Below are 18,591 nucleotides of genomic sequence, written 5' to 3'. Positions count from 1 at the left end.
GTGGAGAGACGTTCGTTCATCTAGCACAAAGTGAATGGGTTGCAGGAGAAACTTCTACTCTGGTTTCTCAGGCTGTTTCCCAGTTCCGGTTTGAAGTTCCTGCAGATTTCACTGTAAAACCGAGTTGGAACTAGTACCTCCCCATATATATGTATGGAGTGGAGTTTGCAAGTGAAAAGAAACTTTGTTTTCCCAACAAGATAGGTGAAGGACGGCTTTCACACACACTTATCTCTCAGAAATGAGCATGTGGAGATACGTTCGTTCATCTAGCACAAAGGAACTGGTTGCAGGAGATACTTTTACTCTTGTTTCTAAGTCTGTTTCCTATTGCCGGTTTGAAGTTCCTGCAGTTTTCACTGTAAAACCGAGTTGGAGCTCGTACCTCCCAATATATATGTATGGAGTGGAATTTGCAAGTGAAAAGAAACTTTGTGTTCCCAACAAGCTAGGTTAAGGACGGCTTTCACACACACTTATTTCTCAGAACTGAGCATGTGGAGAGACTTTCGTTCATCTAGCACAAAGGGAATGGGTTGCAGGAGGATCTTCTACTCCGGATTCTCATTCTATTTCCTAGTGCCAGTTTGAAGTTCCTGCAGTTTTCACTGTAAAACCGAGTTGGAGCTAGTACCTCCCCATATATATGTATGGAGTGGAGTTTGCAACTGAAAAGAAACTGTGTGTTCCCTACAAACTAGGTGAAGGACGGCTTTCACACACATTTATCTCTCAGAACAGAGCATGTGGAGAGACTTTCGTTCATCTAGCACAAAGGGAACGGGTTGCAGGAATAACTTTTACTCTGGTATCTCAGTCTGTTTCCTAGTGCCGGTTTGAAATTCCTGCAGTATTCACTGTAAAACCGAGTTGGAACTAGTACCTCCCCATATATATGTATGGGGTGGAGTTTGCAAGTGGAAAGAAACTTTGTGTTCCCAACAAGATAGGTGAAGGACGGCTTTCACACACACTTATCTCTCAGAAATGAGCATGTGGAGATACGTTCGTTCATCTAGCACAAAGGAACTGGTTGCAGGAGAAACTTTTACTCTGGTTTCTAAGTCTGTTTCCTATTGCCGGTTTGAATTTCCTGCAGTTTTCACTGTAAAACCGAGTTGGAGCTCGTACCTCCCAATATATATGTATGGAGTGGAATTTGCAAGTGAAAAGAAACTTTGTGTTCCCAACAAGCTAGGTTAAGGACGGCTTTCACACACATTTATCTCTCAGAACTGAGTTGTGGAGAGAAGTTCGTACATCTAGCACAAAGGGAATGTGTTGCAGGAGGATCTTCAACTCCGGATTCTCAGTCTATTTCCTAGTGCCAGTTTGAAGTTCCTGCAGTTTTCACTGTAAAACCGAGTTGGAGCTAGTACCTCCCCATATATATGTATGGAGTGGAGTTTGCAACTGAAAAGAAACTGTGTGTTCCCTACAAGCTAGGTGAAGGACGGCTTTCACACACATTTATCTCTCAGAACAGAGCATGTGGAGAGACTTTCGTTCATCTAGCACAAAGGGAACGGGTTGCAGGAATAACTTTTACTCTGGTTTCTCAGTCTGTTTCCTAGTGCCGGGTTGAAGTTCCTGCATTTTTCACTGTAAAAAGGATTTGGAGCTCGTACCTCCCAATATATATGTATGGAGTGGAGTTTGCAAATGAAAAGAAACTTTGTGTTCCCAACAAGCTAGGTGAAGGACGGCTTTCACACACACTTATCTCTCAGAACTTAGCATGTGGAGAGACTTTCGTTCATCTAGCACAAATGGAACTGTTTGCAGGAGGAACTTTTACTCTGGATTCTCAGTCTGTTTCCTACTGCCGGTTTGAAGTTCCTGCAGTTTTCACTCTAAAACCGAGTTGTAGATAGTACCTCCCCATATATATGTATGGAGAGGAGTTTGCAACTGAAAAGTAACTTTGTGTTCTCAACAAGCTAGGTGAAGTTCAGCTTTCACACAAACTTATCTCTCAGAACCGAGCATGTGGAGAGACGTTCGTTCATCTATCACAAAGGGAATGGTTTGCAGGAGAAACTAATACTCTGGTTTCTCATTCTGTTTCTAGTGCCGGTTTGAAGTTCCTGCAGTTTTCACTATAAAACCGAGTTGGAGCTAGTACATCCCCATATATATATATGTTGTGGAGTTTGCAAGTGAAAAGAAACTTTGTGTTCCCAACAAGCTAGTTGAAGGACGGCTTTCACACACACTTATCTCTCAGAACTGAGCATGTGGAGAGACCTTCGTTCATCTAGCACAAAGGGAACGGGTTGCAGGAGAAGTTTTTACTCTGGTTTCACTTTCTGTTTTCTAGTGCCGGTTTGAAGTTCCTGCAGTTTTCGCTGTAAAACCGAGTTGGAGCTAGTACCTCCCCATATGTATGTATGGAATGAAATTGGAACTGAAAAGAAACTTGTGTTCCCAACAAGCTAAGTGAAGGTGGCTTTCACACACACTTATCTCTCAGAACTTAGCATGTCGAGAATCGTTCGTTCATCTAGTATAAAGGGAACGGTTTGCAGGAGAAGCTTTTACTCTGGTTTCTCAGTCTGTTTCCTAGTGCCGGTTTGAAATTCCTGCAGTTTTCACTGTAAAACCGATTTGGAGCTAGTACCTCCCCATATATATGTATGGAGTGGGGTTTGCAACTGAAAAGAAACTTTGTGTTCCCAACAAGCTAGGTGAAGTACGGCTTTCACACACACTTATCTCTCAGAACTGAGCATGTGGAGAGACGTTCGTTCATCTAGCACAAAAGGAATGGTTTGCAGGAGGAACTTTTACTTTGGTTTCTCAGTCTGTTTCCTAGTGCCGGTTTGAAGTTCCTGCACTTTTCACTGTAAAACCGAGTTGGAACTACTACCTCCCCATATATATGTATGGAGTGGAGTTTGCAAGTGAAAAGAAACGTTGTGTTCCCAACAAGCTAGGTGAAGGACGGCATTCACACACACATATCTCTCAGAAATGAGCATGTGGAGTGACGTTCATTCATCTAGCACAAAGGGATCGGGTTGCAGGAGAAACTTTTACTCTGCTTTCTCAGTCTGTTTCCTAGTGCCGGTTTGAATTTCCTGGAGTTTTCACTGTAAAACCGTGTTGGAGCTAGTACTTCCCCATATATATTTATGGAGTGGAGTTTGCAACTGAAAAGAAACTTTGTGTTCCCAACAAGCTAGGTGAAGGACGGCTTTCACACACACTTGTCTCTCAGAACTGAGCATGTGGAGAGACGTTCGTTCATCTAGCACAAAGGGATCGGGTTGCAAGAGAAACTTTTACTCTGGTTTCTCAGTCTGTTTCCTAGTGCCGGTTTGAAGTTCCTGGAGTTTTCACTGTAAAACCGTGTTGGAGCTATTACCTCCCCATATATATGTATGGATTGGAGTTTGCAAGTGAAAAGAAACTTTGTTTTCCCAACAAGCTAGGTGAAGGACGGCTTTCACACACACTTATCTCTCAGATCTGAGCATGTGGAGAGACTTTCGTTCATCTAGCACAAAAGGAATGGGTTGCAGGAGGAACTTTTACTCTTGTTTCTCATTCTGTTTCCTAGTGCCTGTTTGAAGTTCCTGCAGTTTTTACTGTAAAACCGAGTTAGAGCTAGTACCTCCCCTATATATGTATGGAGTGGAGTTTGCAACTGAAAAGAAACTTTGTGTTCCCAACAAGCTATATGAAGGACGTCTTTCACACACACTACTCTCTCAGAACTGAGCATGTGGAGAGACGTTCGTTCATCTAGCACAAATGGAACGTGTTGCAGGAGAAACTTCTACTCTGGTTTCTCAGTCTGTTTCCTACTGCCGGTTTGAATTTCCTGCAGTTTTCACTGTAAAACCGAGTTGGAGCTAGTACCTCCCCATATATATGTATGGAGTGGTGTTTGCAACTGAAAAGAAACTGTGTGTTCCCTACAAGCTAGATGAAGGCGGCTTTCACACAAACTTATCTCTCAGAACTTAGCATGTGGAGAGTCGTTCGTTCATCTAGTACAAAGGAACGGGTTGCAGGAGAAACTTTTACTCTGGATTCTCAGTCTGTTTCCTAGTGCCGGTTTGAAGTTCCTGCAGGTTTCACTGTAAAACCGAGTTGGAGATAGTACCTCCCCATATATATGTATGGAGTGGAGTTTGCAAGTGAAAAGAAACTTTGTGTTCCCAACAAGCTAGGTGAAGTACGGCTTTCACACACACTTATCTCTCAGATCTGAGCATGTGGAGAGACGTTCGTTCACCTAGCACAAATTGAATGGTTTGCAGGAGGAACTTTTACTCTGGATTCTCAGTCTGTTTCCTAGTGCCGGTTTGAAGTTCCTGCAGTTTTCACTGTAAAACCGAGTTGGAGATAGTACCTACCTATATATATGTATGGAGAGGAGTTTGCAACTGAAAATAATCTTTGTGTTCCCAACAAGCAAGTTGTAGGACTACTTTCACACACACATATCTCTCAGAACTGAGCATGTGGAGAGACGTTCGTTCATCTAGCACAAAGGGAACGTGTTGCAGGAGGAACTTTTACTCTGGTTTCTCAGTCTGTTTCCTAGTGCCGGTTTGAAGTTCTTGCACTTTTCACTGTAAAACCGAGTTGGAGCTAGTACCTCCCCATATATATCTATGGAATGGAGTTTGCAACTGAAAAGAAACTTTGTGTTCCCAACAAGCTATTTGAAGGACGGCTTTCACACACACTTATCTCTCAGAACTGAGCATGTGGAGAGACGTTCGTTCATCTAGCACAAATGGAACGGTTTGTAGGGAAACTTTTACTCTGGATTCTCAGTCTGTTTCCTAGTGCCGGTTTGAATTTCCTGAAGTTTTCACTGTAAAACCGAGTTGGAGCTCGTACCTCGCCATATAAATGTTTGGAGTGGAGTTTGCAACAGAAAAGGAACTTTGTGTTCCCAACAAGCTAGGTGAAGGACGGCTTTCACACACAATTATCTCTCAGAACTGAGCATGTGGAGAGACGTTCGTTCATTTAGCACAAAGGGAACGGGTTGCAGGAGAAACTTCTACTCTGGTTTCTCAGTCTGTTTCCTAGTGCCGGTTTGAATTTCCTGCACTTTTCACTGTAAAACCGAGTTGGAGCTAGTACCTACCCATATATATGTATGGAGTGGAGTTTGCAACTGAAAAGTAACTTTGTGTTCCCAACAAGCTCGGTGAAGGACAGCTTTCACACACACATATCTCTCAGAACTGAGCATGTGGAGAGACGTTCGTTCATCTAGCACAAAGGGAATGGGTTGCAGGAGAAACTTCTACTCTGGTTTCTCAGGCTGTTTCCCAGTTCCGGTTTGAAGTTCCTGCAGATTTCACTGTAAAACCGAGTTGGAACTAGTACCTCCCCATATATATGTATGGAGTGGAGTTTGCAAGTGAAAAGAAACTTTGTTTTCCCAACAAGATAGGTGAAGGACGGCTTTCACACACACTTATCTCTCAGAAATGAGCATGTGGAGATACGTTCGTTCATCTAGCACAAAGGAACTGGTTGCAGGAGATACTTTTACTCTTGTTTCTAAGTCTGTTTCCTATTGCCGGTTTGAAGTTCCTGCAGTTTTCACTGTAAAACCGAGTTGGAGCTCGTACCTCCCAATATATATGTATGGAGTGGAATTTGCAAGTGAAAAGAAACTTTGTGTTCCCAACAAGCTAGGTTAAGGACGGCTTTCACACACACTTATTTCTCAGAACTGAGCATGTGGAGAGACGTTCGTTCATCTAGCACAAAGGGAATGGGTTGCAGGAGGATCTTCTACTCCGGATTCTCATTCTATTTCCTAGTGCCAGTTTGAAGTTCCTGCAGTTTTCACTGTAAAACAGAGTTGGAGCTAGTACCTCCCCATATATATGTATGGAGTGGAGTTTGCAACTGAAAAGAAACTGTGTGTTCCCTACAAACTAGGTGAAGGACGGCTTTCACACACATTTATCTCTCAGAACAGAGCATGTGGAGAGACTTTCGTTCATCTAGCACAAAGGGAACGGGTTGCAGGAATAACTTTTACTCTGGTATCTCAGTCTGTTTCCTAGTGCCGGTTTGAAATTCCTGCAGTATTCACTGTAAAACCGAGTTGGAACTAGTACCTCCCCATATATATGTATGGGGTGGAGTTTGCAAGTGGAAAGAAACTTTGTGTTCCCAACAAGATAGGTGAAGGACGGCTTTCACACACACTTATCTCTCAGAAATGAGCATGTGGAGATACGTTCGTTCATCTAGCACAAAGGAACTGGTTGCAGGAGAAACTTTTACTCTGGTTTCTAAGTCTGTTTCCTATTGCCGGTTTGAATTTCCTGCAGTTTTCACTGTAAAACCGAGTTGGAGCTCGTACCTCCCAATATATATGTATGGAGTGGAATTTGCAAGTGAAAAGAAACTTTGTGTTCCCAACAAGCTAGGTTAAGGACGGCTTTCACACACATTTATCTCTCAGAACTGAGTTGTGGAGAGAAGTTCGTACATCTAGCACAAAGGGAATGTGTTGCAGGAGGATCTTCAACTCCGGATTCTCAGTCTATTTCCTAGTGCCAGTTTGAAGTTCCTGCAGTTTTCACTGTAAAACCGAGTTGGAGCTAGTACCTCCCCATATATATGTATGGAGTGGAGTTTGCAACTGAAAAGAAACTGTGTGTTCCCTACAAGCTAGGTGAAGGACGGCTTTCACACACATTTATCTCTCAGAACAGAGCATGTGGAGAGACTTTCGTTCATCTAGCACAAAGGGAACGGGTTGCAGGAATAACTTTTACTCTGGTTTCTCAGTCTGTTTCCTAGTGCCGGGTTGAAGTTCCTGCATTTTTCACTGTAAAAAGGATTTGGAGCTCGTACCTCCCAATATATATGTATGGAGTGGAGTTTGCAAATGAAAAGAAACTTTGTGTTCCCAACAAGCTAGGTGAAGGACGGCTTTCACACACACTTATCTCTCAGAACTTAGCATGTGGAGAGACTTTCGTTCATCTAGCACAAATGGAACTGTTTGCAGGAGGAACTTTTACTCTGGATTCTCAGTCTGTTTCCTACTGCCGGTTTGAAGTTCCTGCAGTTTTCACTCTAAAACCGAGTTGTAGATAGTACCTCCCCATATATATGTATGGAGAGGAGTTTGCAACTGAAAAGTAACTTTGTGTTCTCAACAAGCTAGGTGAAGTTCAGCTTTCACACAAACTTATCTCTCAGAACCGAGCATGTGGAGAGACGTTCGTTCATCTATCACAAAGGGAATGGTTTGCAGGAGAAACTAATACTCTGGTTTCTCATTCTGTTTCTAGTGCCGGTTTGAAGTTCCTGCAGTTTTCACTATAAAACCGAGTTGGAGCTAGTACATCCCCATATATATATATGTTGTGGAGTTTGCAAGTGAAAAGAAACTTTGTGTTCCCAACAAGCTAGTTGAAGGACGGCTTTCACACACACTTATCTCTCAGAACTGAGCATGTGGAGAGACCTTCGTTCATCTAGCACAAAGGGAACGGGTTGCAGGAGAAGTTTTTACTCTGGTTTCACTTTCTGTTTTCTAGTGCCGGTTTGAAGTTCCTGCAGTTTTCGCTGTAAAACCGAGTTGGAGCTAGTACCTCCCCATATGTATGTATGGAATGAAATTGGAACTGAAAAGAAACTTGTGTTCCCAACAAGCTAAGTGAAGGTGGCTTTCACACACACTTATCTCTCAGAACTTAGCATGTCGAGAATCGTTCGTTCATCTAGTATAAAGGGAACGGTTTGCAGGAGAAGCTTTTACTCTGGTTTCTCAGTCTGTTTCCTAGTGCCGGTTTGAAATTCCTGCAGTTTTCACTGTAAAACCGATTTGGAGCTAGTACCTCCCCATATATATGTATGGAGTGGGGTTTGCAACTGAAAAGAAACTTTGTGTTCCCAACAAGCTAGGTGAAGTACGGCTTTCACACACACTTATCTCTCAGAACTGAGCATGTGGAGAGACGTTCGTTCATCTAGCACAAAAGGAATGGTTTGCAGGAGGAACTTTTACTTTGGTTTCTCAGTCTGTTTCCTAGTGCCGGTTTGAAGTTCCTGCACTTTTCACTGTAAAACCGAGTTGGAACTACTACCTCCCCATATATATGTATGGAGTGGAGTTTGCAAGTGAAAAGAAACGTTGTGTTCCCAACAAGCTAGGTGAAGGACGGCATTCACACACACATATCTCTCAGAAATGAGCATGTGGAGTGACGTTCATTCATCTAGCACAAAGGGATCGGGTTGCAGGAGAAACTTTTACTCTGCTTTCTCAGTCTGTTTCCTAGTGCCGGTTTGAATTTCCTGGAGTTTTCACTGTAAAACCGTGTTGGAGCTAGTACTTCCCCATATATATTTATGGAGTGGAGTTTGCAACTGAAAAGAAACTTTGTGTTCCCAACAAGCTAGGTGAAGGACGGCTTTCACACACACTTGTCTCTCAGAACTGAGCATGTGGAGAGACGTTCGTTCATCTAGCACAAAGGGATCGGGTTGCAAGAGAAACTTTTACTCTGGTTTCTCAGTCTGTTTCCTAGTGCCGGTTTGAAGTTCCTGGAGTTTTCACTGTAAAACCGTGTTGGAGCTATTACCTCCCCATATATATGTATGGATTGGAGTTTGCAAGTGAAAAGAAACTTTGTTTTCCCAACAAGCTAGGTGAAGGACGGCTTTCACACACACTTATCTCTCAGATCTGAGCATGTGGAGAGACTTTCGTTCATCTAGCACAAAAGGAATGGGTTGCAGGAGGAACTTTTACTCTTGTTTCTCATTCTGTTTCCTAGTGCCTGTTTGAAGTTCCTGCAGTTTTTACTGTAAAACCGAGTTAGAGCTAGTACCTCCCCTATATATGTATGGAGTGGAGTTTGCAACTGAAAAGAAACTTTGTGTTCCCAACAAGCTATATGAAGGACGTCTTTCACACACACTACTATCTCAGAACTGAGCATGTGGAGAGACGTTCGTTCATCTAGCACAAATGGAACGTGTTGCAGGAGAAACTTCTACTCTGGTTTCTCAGTCTGTTTCCTACTGCCGGTTTGAATTTCCTGCACTTTTCACTGTAAACCGAGTTGGAGCTAGTACCTCCCCATATATATATATGGAATGAAATTGGAACTGAAAAGAAACTTGTGTTCCCAACAAGCTAGGTGAAGGTGGCTTTCACACACACTTATCTCTCAGAACTTAGCATGTGGAGAGTCGTTCGGTCATCTAGTACAAAGGGAACGGGTTGCAGGAGAAACTTTTAGTCTGGTTTCTCAGTCTGTTTCCTATTGCAGGTTTGAAGTTCCTGCAGTTTTCACTGTAAAACCGAGTTGGAGCTTGTACCTCCCCATATATATGTATGGAATAGAGTTTGCAATTGTAAAGAAACTTTGTGTTTCCAACAAGCTATGTGAAGGACGGCTTTCACATCCACTTATATCTCAGAACTTAGCATGTGGTGAGACGTTCGTTCATCTAGCACAAATTGAATGTGTTGCAGGAGGAACTTTTACTCTGTTTTCTCAGTCTGTTTCCTACTGAAAGTTTGAAGTTCCTGCAGTTTTCTCTGTAAAACCTAGTTGGAACTAGTACCACCCCATATATATGTATTGAGTGGAGTTTGCAACTGAAAAGGAACTTTGTGTTCCCAACAAGCTAGGTGAAGTTCGGCTTTCACACACACTTATCTCTCAGAACCGAGCATGTGGAGAGACGTTCGTTCATCTAGCACAAAGGGAACGGGTTGCAGGCGAAGTTTTTACTTCGGTTTCTCTTTCTGTTTCCTAGTGCCGTTTTGAAGTTCCTGCAGTTTTCGCTGTAAAAGCGAGTTGGAGCTAGTACCTCTCCATATATATGTATGGAATGAAATTGGAACTGAAAAGAAACTTTGTGTTCCCAACAAGCTAGGTGAAGGCGGCTTTCACACACACTTATCTCTCAGAACTGAGCATGTTGAGAGACGTTCGTTCATCTATCACAATGGGAATGTGTTGCAGGAGAAGTTTTTACTCTGGTTTCTCATTCTGTTTCCTAGTGCCGGTTTGAAGTTCCTGTAGTTTTTACTGTAAAACCGAGTTGGAGCTACTACCTCCCCTATATATGTATGGAGTGGAGTTTGCAACTGAAAAGAATCTTTGTGTTCCCAACAAGCTATAAGAAGGACGTCTTTCACACACAGTTATATCTCAGAACTGAGCATGTGGAGAGACGTTCGTTCATCTAGCGAATGGGAACGTGTTGCTGGAGAAACTTCTACTCTGGTTACTCAGTCTGTTTCCTAGTGCCGGTTTGAATTTCCTGCACTTTTCACTGTAAAACCGAGTTGGAGCTAATACCTCCCCATATATATGTATGGAGTGGAGTTTGCAACTGAAAAGAAACTTTGTGTTCCCAAGAAGCTAGTTGAATTACGGCTTTCACACACACTTATCTCTCAGAACCGAGCATGTGGAGAGACGTTCGTTCATCTAGCACAAAGCGAACGGGTTGCAGGGGAAGTTTTTACTTCGGTTTCTCTTTCTGTTTCCTAGTGCCGGTTTGAAGTTCCTGCAGTTTTCGCTGTAAAAGCGAGTTGGAGCTAGTACCTCTCCATATATATGTATGGAATGAAATTGGAAGTGAAAAGTAACTTTGTGTTCCCAACAAGCTAGGTGAAGGCGGCTTTCACACACACTTATCTCTCAGTACTGAGCATGTGGAGACACGTTCGTTCATCTAGCACAATGGGAATGTGTTGAAGGAGAAGTTTTTACACTGGTTTCTCATTCTGTTTCCTAGTGCCGGTTTTAAATTCCTGCATTTTTCACTGTAAAACCGATTTGGAGCTCGTACTTCCCCATATATATGTATGGAGTGGAGTTTGCAACTAAAAAGTAACTTTGTGTTCCCAACTAGCTAGGTGGAGATCGGTTTAACACACACTTATCTCTCAGAACTTAGCATGTGGAGAGTCGTTCGGTCATCTAGTACAAAGGGAACGGGTTGCAGGAGAATCTTTTACTCTGGTTTCTCAGTCTGTTTCCTAGTGCCGGTATGAAGTTCCTGCAGATTTCACTGTAAAACTTTTTTGGAGCTAGTATCTCCCCATATATATGTATGGAGTGGAGTTTGCAACTGAAAAGAAACTTTGTGTTCCCAACAAGCTAGGTGAAGGACGGCTTTCACACACATTTGTCTCTCAGAACTGAGCATGTGGATAGACGTTCGTTCATCTAGCACAAAAGGAATGTGTTGCAGGAGGAACTTTTACTCTGGTTTCTCAGTCTGTTTCCTAGTGCCGGTTTGAAGTTCCTGCAGTTTTCACTGTAAAACCGAGTTGGAGATAGTATCTACCCATATATATGTCTGGAGAGGAGTTTACAACTGAAAAGAAACTTTGTGTTCCCAACAAGCTAGGTGAAGGACGGCTTTCACACACACTTATCTCTCAGAACTGAGCATGTGTAGAGACGTTCGTTCATCTAGCACAAAGGGAACGGGTTGCAGGAGAAACTTTTACTCTGGTTTCTCAGTCTGTTTCCTAGTGCCGGTTTGAAGTTCCTGCAGTTTTCACTGTAAAATCGAGTTGGAGCTAGTACCTCCCCATATATATATATGGAATGAAATTGGAACTGAAAAGAAACTTGTGTTCCCAACAAGCTAGGTGAAGGTGGCTTTCACACACACTTATCTCTCAGAACTTAGCATGTGGAGAGTCGTTCGGTCATCTAGTACAAAGGGAACGGGTTGCAGGGGAAACTTTTAGTCTGGTTTCTCAGTCTGTTTCCTATTGCAGGTTTGAAGTTCCTGCAGTTTTCACTGTAAAACCGAGTTGGAGCTTGTACCTCCCCATATATATGTATGGAATAGAGTTTGCAATTGTAAAGAAACTTTGTGTTTCCAACAAGCTATGTGAAGGACGGCTTTCACATCCACTTATATCTCAGAACTGAGCATGTGGTGAGACGTTCGTTCATCTAGCACAAATTGAATGTGTTGCAGGAGGAACTTTTACTCTGTTTTCTCAGTCTGTTTCCTACTGAAAGTTTGAAGTTCCTGCAGTTTTCTCTGTAAAACCTAGTTGGAACTAGTACCACCCCATATATATGTATTGAGTGGAGTTTGCAACTGAAAAGGAACTTTGTGTTCCCAACAAGCTAGGTGAAGTACGGCTTTCACACACACTTATCTCTCAGAACCGAGCATGTGGAGAGACGTTCGTTCATCTAGCACAAAGGGAACGGGTTGCAGGCGAAGTTTTTACTTCGGTTTCTCTTTCTGTTTCCTAGTGCCGTTTTGAAGTTCCTGCAGTTTTCGCTGTAAAAGGGAGTTGGAGCTAGTACCTCTCCATATATATGTATGGAATGAAATTGGAACTGAAAAGAAACTTTGTGTTCCCAACAAGCTAGGTGAAGGCGGCTTTCACACACACTTATCTCTCAGAACTGAGCATGTTGAGAGACGTTCGTTCATCTATCACAATGGGAATGTGTTGCAGGAGAAGTTTTTACTCTGGTTTCTCATTCTGTTTCCTAGTGCCGGTTTGAAGTTCCTGTAGTTTTTACTGTAAAACCGAGTTGGAGCTACTACCTCCCCTATATATGTATGGAGTGGAGTTTGCAACTGAAAAGAATCTTTGTGTTCCCAACAAGCTATAAGAAGGACGTCTTTCACACACAGTTATATCTCAGAACTGAGCATGTGGAGAGACGTTCGTTCATCTAGCGAATGGGAACGTGTTGCAGGAGAAACTTCTACTCTGGTTACTCAGTCTGTTTCCTAGTGCCGGTTTGAATTTCCTGCACTTTTCACTGTAAAACCGAGTTGGAGCTAATACCTCCCCATATATATGTATGGAGTGGAGTTTGCAACTGAAAAGAAACTTTGTGTTCCCAAGAAGCTAGTTGAATTACGGCTTTCACACACACTTATCTCTCAGAACCGAGCATGTGGAGAGACGTTCGTTCATCTAGCACAAAGCGAACGGGTTGCAGGGGAAGTTTTTACTTCGGTTTCTCTTTCTGTTTCCTAGTGCCGGTTTGAAGTTCCTGCAGTTTTCGCTGTAAAAGCGAGTTGGAGCTAGTACCTCTCCATATATATGTATGGAATGAAATTGGAAGTGAAAAGTAACTTTGTGTTCCCAACTAGCTAGGTGAAGGCGGCTTTCACACACACTTATCTCTCAGAACTGAGCATGTGGAGACACGTTCGTTCATCTAGCACAATGGGAATGTGTTGAAGGAGAAGTTTTTACACTGGTTTCTCATTCTGTTTCCTAGTGCCGGTTTTAAATTCCTGCATTTTTCACTGTAAAACCGATTTGGAGCTCGTACTTCCCCATATATATGTATGGAGTGGAGTTTGCAACTAAAAAGTAACTTTGTGTTCCCAACTAGCTAGGTGGAGATCGGCTTTAACACACACTTATCTCTCAGAACTTAGCATGTGGAGAGTCGTTCGGTCATCTAGTACAAAGGGAACGGGTTGCAGGAGAATCTTTTACTCTGGTTTCTCAGTCTGTTTCCTAGTGCCGGTATGAAGTTCCTGCAGATTTCACTGTAAAACCGAGTTGGAGCTAGTACCTCCCCATATATATGTATGGATTGGAGTTTGCAAGTGAAAAGAAACTTTGTGTTCCCAACAAGCTAGGTGAAGGACGGCTTTCACACACACTTGTCTCTCAGAACTGAGCATGTGGAGAGACGTTCGTTCATCTAGCACAAAGGGATCGGGTTGCAGGGGAAACTTTTACTCTGGTATCTCAGCCTGTTTCCTAGTGCCGATTTGAAGTTCCAGCAGTTCTCACTGTAAAACTTTTTTGGAGCTAGTATCTCCCCATATATATGTATGGAGTGGAGTTTGCAACTGAAAAGAAACTTTGTGTTCCCAACAAGCTAGGTGAAGGACGGCTTTCACACACATTTGTCTCTCAGAACTGAGCATGTGGATAGACGTTCGTTCATCTAGCACAAAAGGAATGTGTTGCAGGTGGAACTTTTACTCTGGTTTCTCAGTCTGTTTCCTAGTGCCGGTTTGAATTTCCTGCAGTTTTCACTGTAAAACCGAGTTGGAGATAGTATCTACCCATATATATGTCTGGAGAGGAGTTTACAACTGAAAAGAAACTTTGTGTTCCCAACAAGCTAGGTGAAGGACGGCTTTCACACACACTTATCTCTCAGAACTGAGCATGTGTAGAGACGTTCGTTCATCTAGCACAAAGGGAACGGTTTGCAGGAGAAACTTTTACTCTGGTTTCTCAGTCTGTTTCCTAGTGCCGGTTTGAAGTTCCTGCAGTTTTCACTGTAAAATCGAGTTGGAGCTAGTACCTCCCCATATATATGTATGGAGTGGAGTTTGCAACTGAAAAGAAACTTTGTGTTCCCAACAAGCTAGGTGAAGGCCGGCTTTCACACACACTTATCTCTCAGAACTGAGCATGTGGAGAGAAGTTCGTTCATCTAGCACAAAGGGAACGGGTTGCAGGAGAAACTTTTACTCTGGTTTCTCAGTCTGTTTCCGAATGCCGGTTTGAAGTTCTTGCACGTTTCACTGTAAAAACGATTTGGAGCTAGTATCACCCCATATATATGTATGGAGTGGAGTTGGCAACTGAAAAGAAACTTTGTGTTTCCAACAAGCTATGTGAAGGACGTCTTTCACACACACTTATCTCTCAGAACTGAGCATGTGGAGAGACGTTCGTTCATCTAGCACAAAGGGAAAGGGTTGCAGGAGAAACAATTACTCTGGTTTCTGAGTATTTTTCCTAGTGCCGGTTTGAAGTTCCTGCAGGTTTCACTGTAAAACCGAGTTGGAGCTCGTACCTCCCCATATATATGTATGGAATGGAGTTAGCAACTGAAAAGAAACTTTGTGTTCCCAACAAGCTAGTTGAAGGACGGCATTCACACACACTTATCCCTCAGAACTCAGCATGTGGAGAGACGTTCGTTCATCTAGCACAAAGGGAACGGGTTGCAGGGAAACTTTTACTCTGGATTCTCAGTCTGTTTCCTAGTGCCGGTTTGAAGTTCCTGCAGTTTTCACTGTAAAACCGAGTTGGAGCTCGTACTTCCCCATATATATGTATGGGGTGTAGTTTGCCAATGAAAAGAAACTTTGTGTTCCCAACAAGCTAGGTGAAGAATGGCTTTAACACACAGTTTTCTCTCAGAACTGAGCATGTGGACAGTCGTTCGTACATCTAACACAAAGGGAAAGGGTTGCAGGAATAACTTTTACTCTGGTTTCTCCGTCTGTTTCCTAGTGCCGGTTTGAAGTTCCTGCACTTTTCACTGTAAAACCGAGTTGGAGCTCGTACCTCCCAATATATATGTATGGAGTGGAGTTTGCAACTGAAAAGAAACTTTGAGTTCCCAACAAGCTAGGTGAAGGACGGCTTTCACACACACTTAACTCTCAGAACTGAGCATGTGGAGAGAGGTTCGTTCATCTTGCACAAACGGAACGGGTTGCAGGAGAAACTTTTACTCTGGTCTCTAAGTCTGTTTCCTAGTGCCGGTTTGAAGTTCCTGCACTTTTCACTGTAAAACCGAGTTGGAGCTCGTACCTCCCAATATATATGTATGGAGTGGAGTTTGCAAATAAAAAGTAACTTTGTGTTCCCAAAAAGCTAGGTGAAGATTGGCTTTCAAACACACTTATCTCTCAGAACTTAGCATGTGGAGAGTCGTTCGGTCATCAAGTACAAAGGGAACGGTTTGCAGGAGAAACTTTTTCTCTGGTTTCTCAGTCTGTTTCCTAGTGCCGGTATGAAGTTCCTGCAGATTTCACTGTAAAACCGAGTTGGAGCTAGTACCTCCCCATATATATGTATTGAGTGGAGTTTGCAAGTGAAAAGAAACTTTGTGTTCCCAACAAGCTAGGTGAAGGACGGCTTTCACACACACTTGTCTCTCAGAACTGAGCATGCGGAGAGACGTTCGTTCATCTAGCACAAAGGGATCGGGTTGCCGGAGAAACTTTTACTCTGGTTTCTCAGTCTGTTTCCTAGTGCCGGTTTGAAGTTCCTGCAGTTTTCACTGTAAAACCGTGTTGGAGCTAGTACCTCCCCATATATATGTATGGAGTGGAGTTTGCAACTGAAAAGAAACTTTGTGTTCCCAACAAGCTAGGTGAAAGGCGTCTTTCACACACACTTTTCTCTCAGAACTGAGCATGTGGAGAGACTTTCGTTCATCTAGCACAAAGGGAATGGGTTGCAGGCGGAACTTTTACTCTGGTTTCTCAGTCTGTTTCCTAGTGCCGGTATGAAGTTCCTGCAGTTTTCACTGTAAAACCGAGTTGGAGATAGTATCTACCCATATATATGTATGGAGAGGAGTTAGCAACTGAAAAGAATCTTTGTGTTCCCAACAAGCTAGTTGTAGGACTACTTTCACACACACATATCTCTCAGAACTTAGCATGTGGAGAGACGTTCGTTCATCTAGCACAAAGGAACGGGTTGCAGGAGAAACTTTTACCCTGTTTTCTCAGTCTGTTTCCTAGTGCAGGTTTGAAGTTCTTGCACTTTTCACTGTAAAAAAGATTTGGAGCTAGTACCACCCCATATATATGTATGGAGTGGAGTTTGCAACTGAAAAGAAACTTTGTGTTCCCAACAAGCTATATGAAGGACGTCTTTCACACACACTTATCTCTCAGAACTGAGCATGTGGAGAGACGTTCGTTCATCTAGCACAAAGGGAAAGGGTTGCAGGAGAAACAATTACTCTGGTTTCTGAGTATTTTTCCTAGTGCCGGTTTGAAGTTCCTGCAGGTTTCACTGTAAAACCGAGTTGGAGCTCGTACCTCCCCATATATATGTATGGAATGGAGTTAGCAACTGAAAAGAAACTTTGTGTTCCCTACAAGCTAGTTGAAGGACGGCATTCACACACACTTATCCCTCAGAACTGAGCATGTGGAGAGACGTTCGTTCATCTAGCACAAAGGGAACGGGTTGCAGGGAAACTTTTACTCTGGATTCTCAGTCTGTTTCCTAGTGCCGGTTTGAAGTTCCTGCAGTTTTCACTGTAAAACCGAGTTGGAGCTCGTACTTCCCCATATATATGTATGGGGTGTAGTTTGCCAATGAAAAGAAACTTTGTGTTCCCAACAAGCTAGGTGAAGAATGGCTTTAACACACAGTTTTCTCTCAGAACTGAGCATGTGGACAGTCGTTCGTACATCTAACACAAAGGGAAAGGGTTGCAGGAATAACTTTTACTCTGGTTTCTCCGTCTGTTTCCTAGTGCCGGTTTGAAGTTCCTGCACTTTTCACTGTAAAACCGAGTTGGAGCTCGTACCTCCCAATATATATGTATGGAATGGAGTTTGCAACTGAAAAGAAACTTTGTGTTCCCAACAAGCTAGGTGAAGGACGGGTTTCACACACACTTAACTCTCAGAAGTGAGCATGTGGAGAGACGTTCGTTCATCTTGCACAAACGGAACGGGTTGCAGGAGAAACTTTTACTCTGGTCTCTAAGTCTGTTTCCTAGTGCCGGTTTGAAGTTCCTGCACTTTTCACTGTAAAACCGAGTTGGAGCTCGTACCTCCCAATATATATGTATGGAGTGGAGTTTGCAACTGAAAAGAAACTTTGTGTTCCCAACAAGCTAGGTGAAGGACGGCTTTCAAACACACATATCTCTCAGAACTGAGCATGTGAAGAGACGTTCGTTCATCTAGCACAATGGGAATGTGTTGCAGGAGAAGTTTTTACTCTGGTTTCTCATTCTGTTTCCTAGTGCCGGTTTTATATTCCTGCAGTTTTCACTGTAAAACCGATTTGGAGCTCGTACCTCCCCATATATATGTATGGAGTGGAGTTTGCTACTAAAAAGTAACTTTGTGTTCCCAAAAAGCTTGGTGAAGATCGGCTTTCACACACACTTATCTCTCAGAACTTAGCATGTGGAGAGTCGTTCGGTCATCAAGTACAAAGGGAACGGTTTTCAGGAGAAACTTTTACTCTGGTTTCTCAGTCTGTTTCCTAGTGCCGGTATGAAGTTCCTGCAGATTTCACTGTAAAACCGAGTTGGAGCTAGTACCTCCCCATATATATGTATGGAGTGGAGTTTGCAACTGAAAAGAAACTTTGTGTTCCCAACAAGCTAGGTGAAAGACGTCTTTCACACACACTTTTCTCTCAGAACTGAGCATGTGGAGAGACGTTCGTTCATCTAGCACAAAGGGAATGGGTTGCAGGCGGAACTTTTACTCTGGTTTCTCAGTCTGTTTCCTAGTGCCGGTATGATGTTCCTGCAGTTTTCACTGTAAAACCGAGTTGGAGATAGTATCTACCCCTATATATGTATGGAGAGGAGTTAGCAACTGAAAAGAATCTTTGTGTTCCCAACAAGCTAGTTGTAGGACTACTTTCACACACACATATCTCTCAGAACTGAGCATGTGGAGAGACGTTCGTTCATCTAGCACAAAGGGAACGGGTTGCAGGAGAAACTTTTACTCTGTTTTCTCAGTCTGTTTCCTAGTGCCGGTTTGAAGTTCTTGCACTTTTCACTTTAAAAAAGATTTGGAGCTAGTACCACCCCATATATATGTATGGAGTGGAGTTTGCAACTGAAAAGAAACTTTGTGTTCCCAACAAGCTATATG

This window comes from Camelus bactrianus, chromosome 21, assembly GCF_048773025.1.
Source record: "Camelus bactrianus isolate YW-2024 breed Bactrian camel chromosome 21, ASM4877302v1, whole genome shotgun sequence".
Taxonomy (NCBI): Eukaryota; Metazoa; Chordata; class Mammalia; order Artiodactyla; family Camelidae; genus Camelus; species Camelus bactrianus.
The sequence above is the reverse complement of the archived record's forward strand: the minus strand, read 5'-3'. Positions refer to the sequence as shown.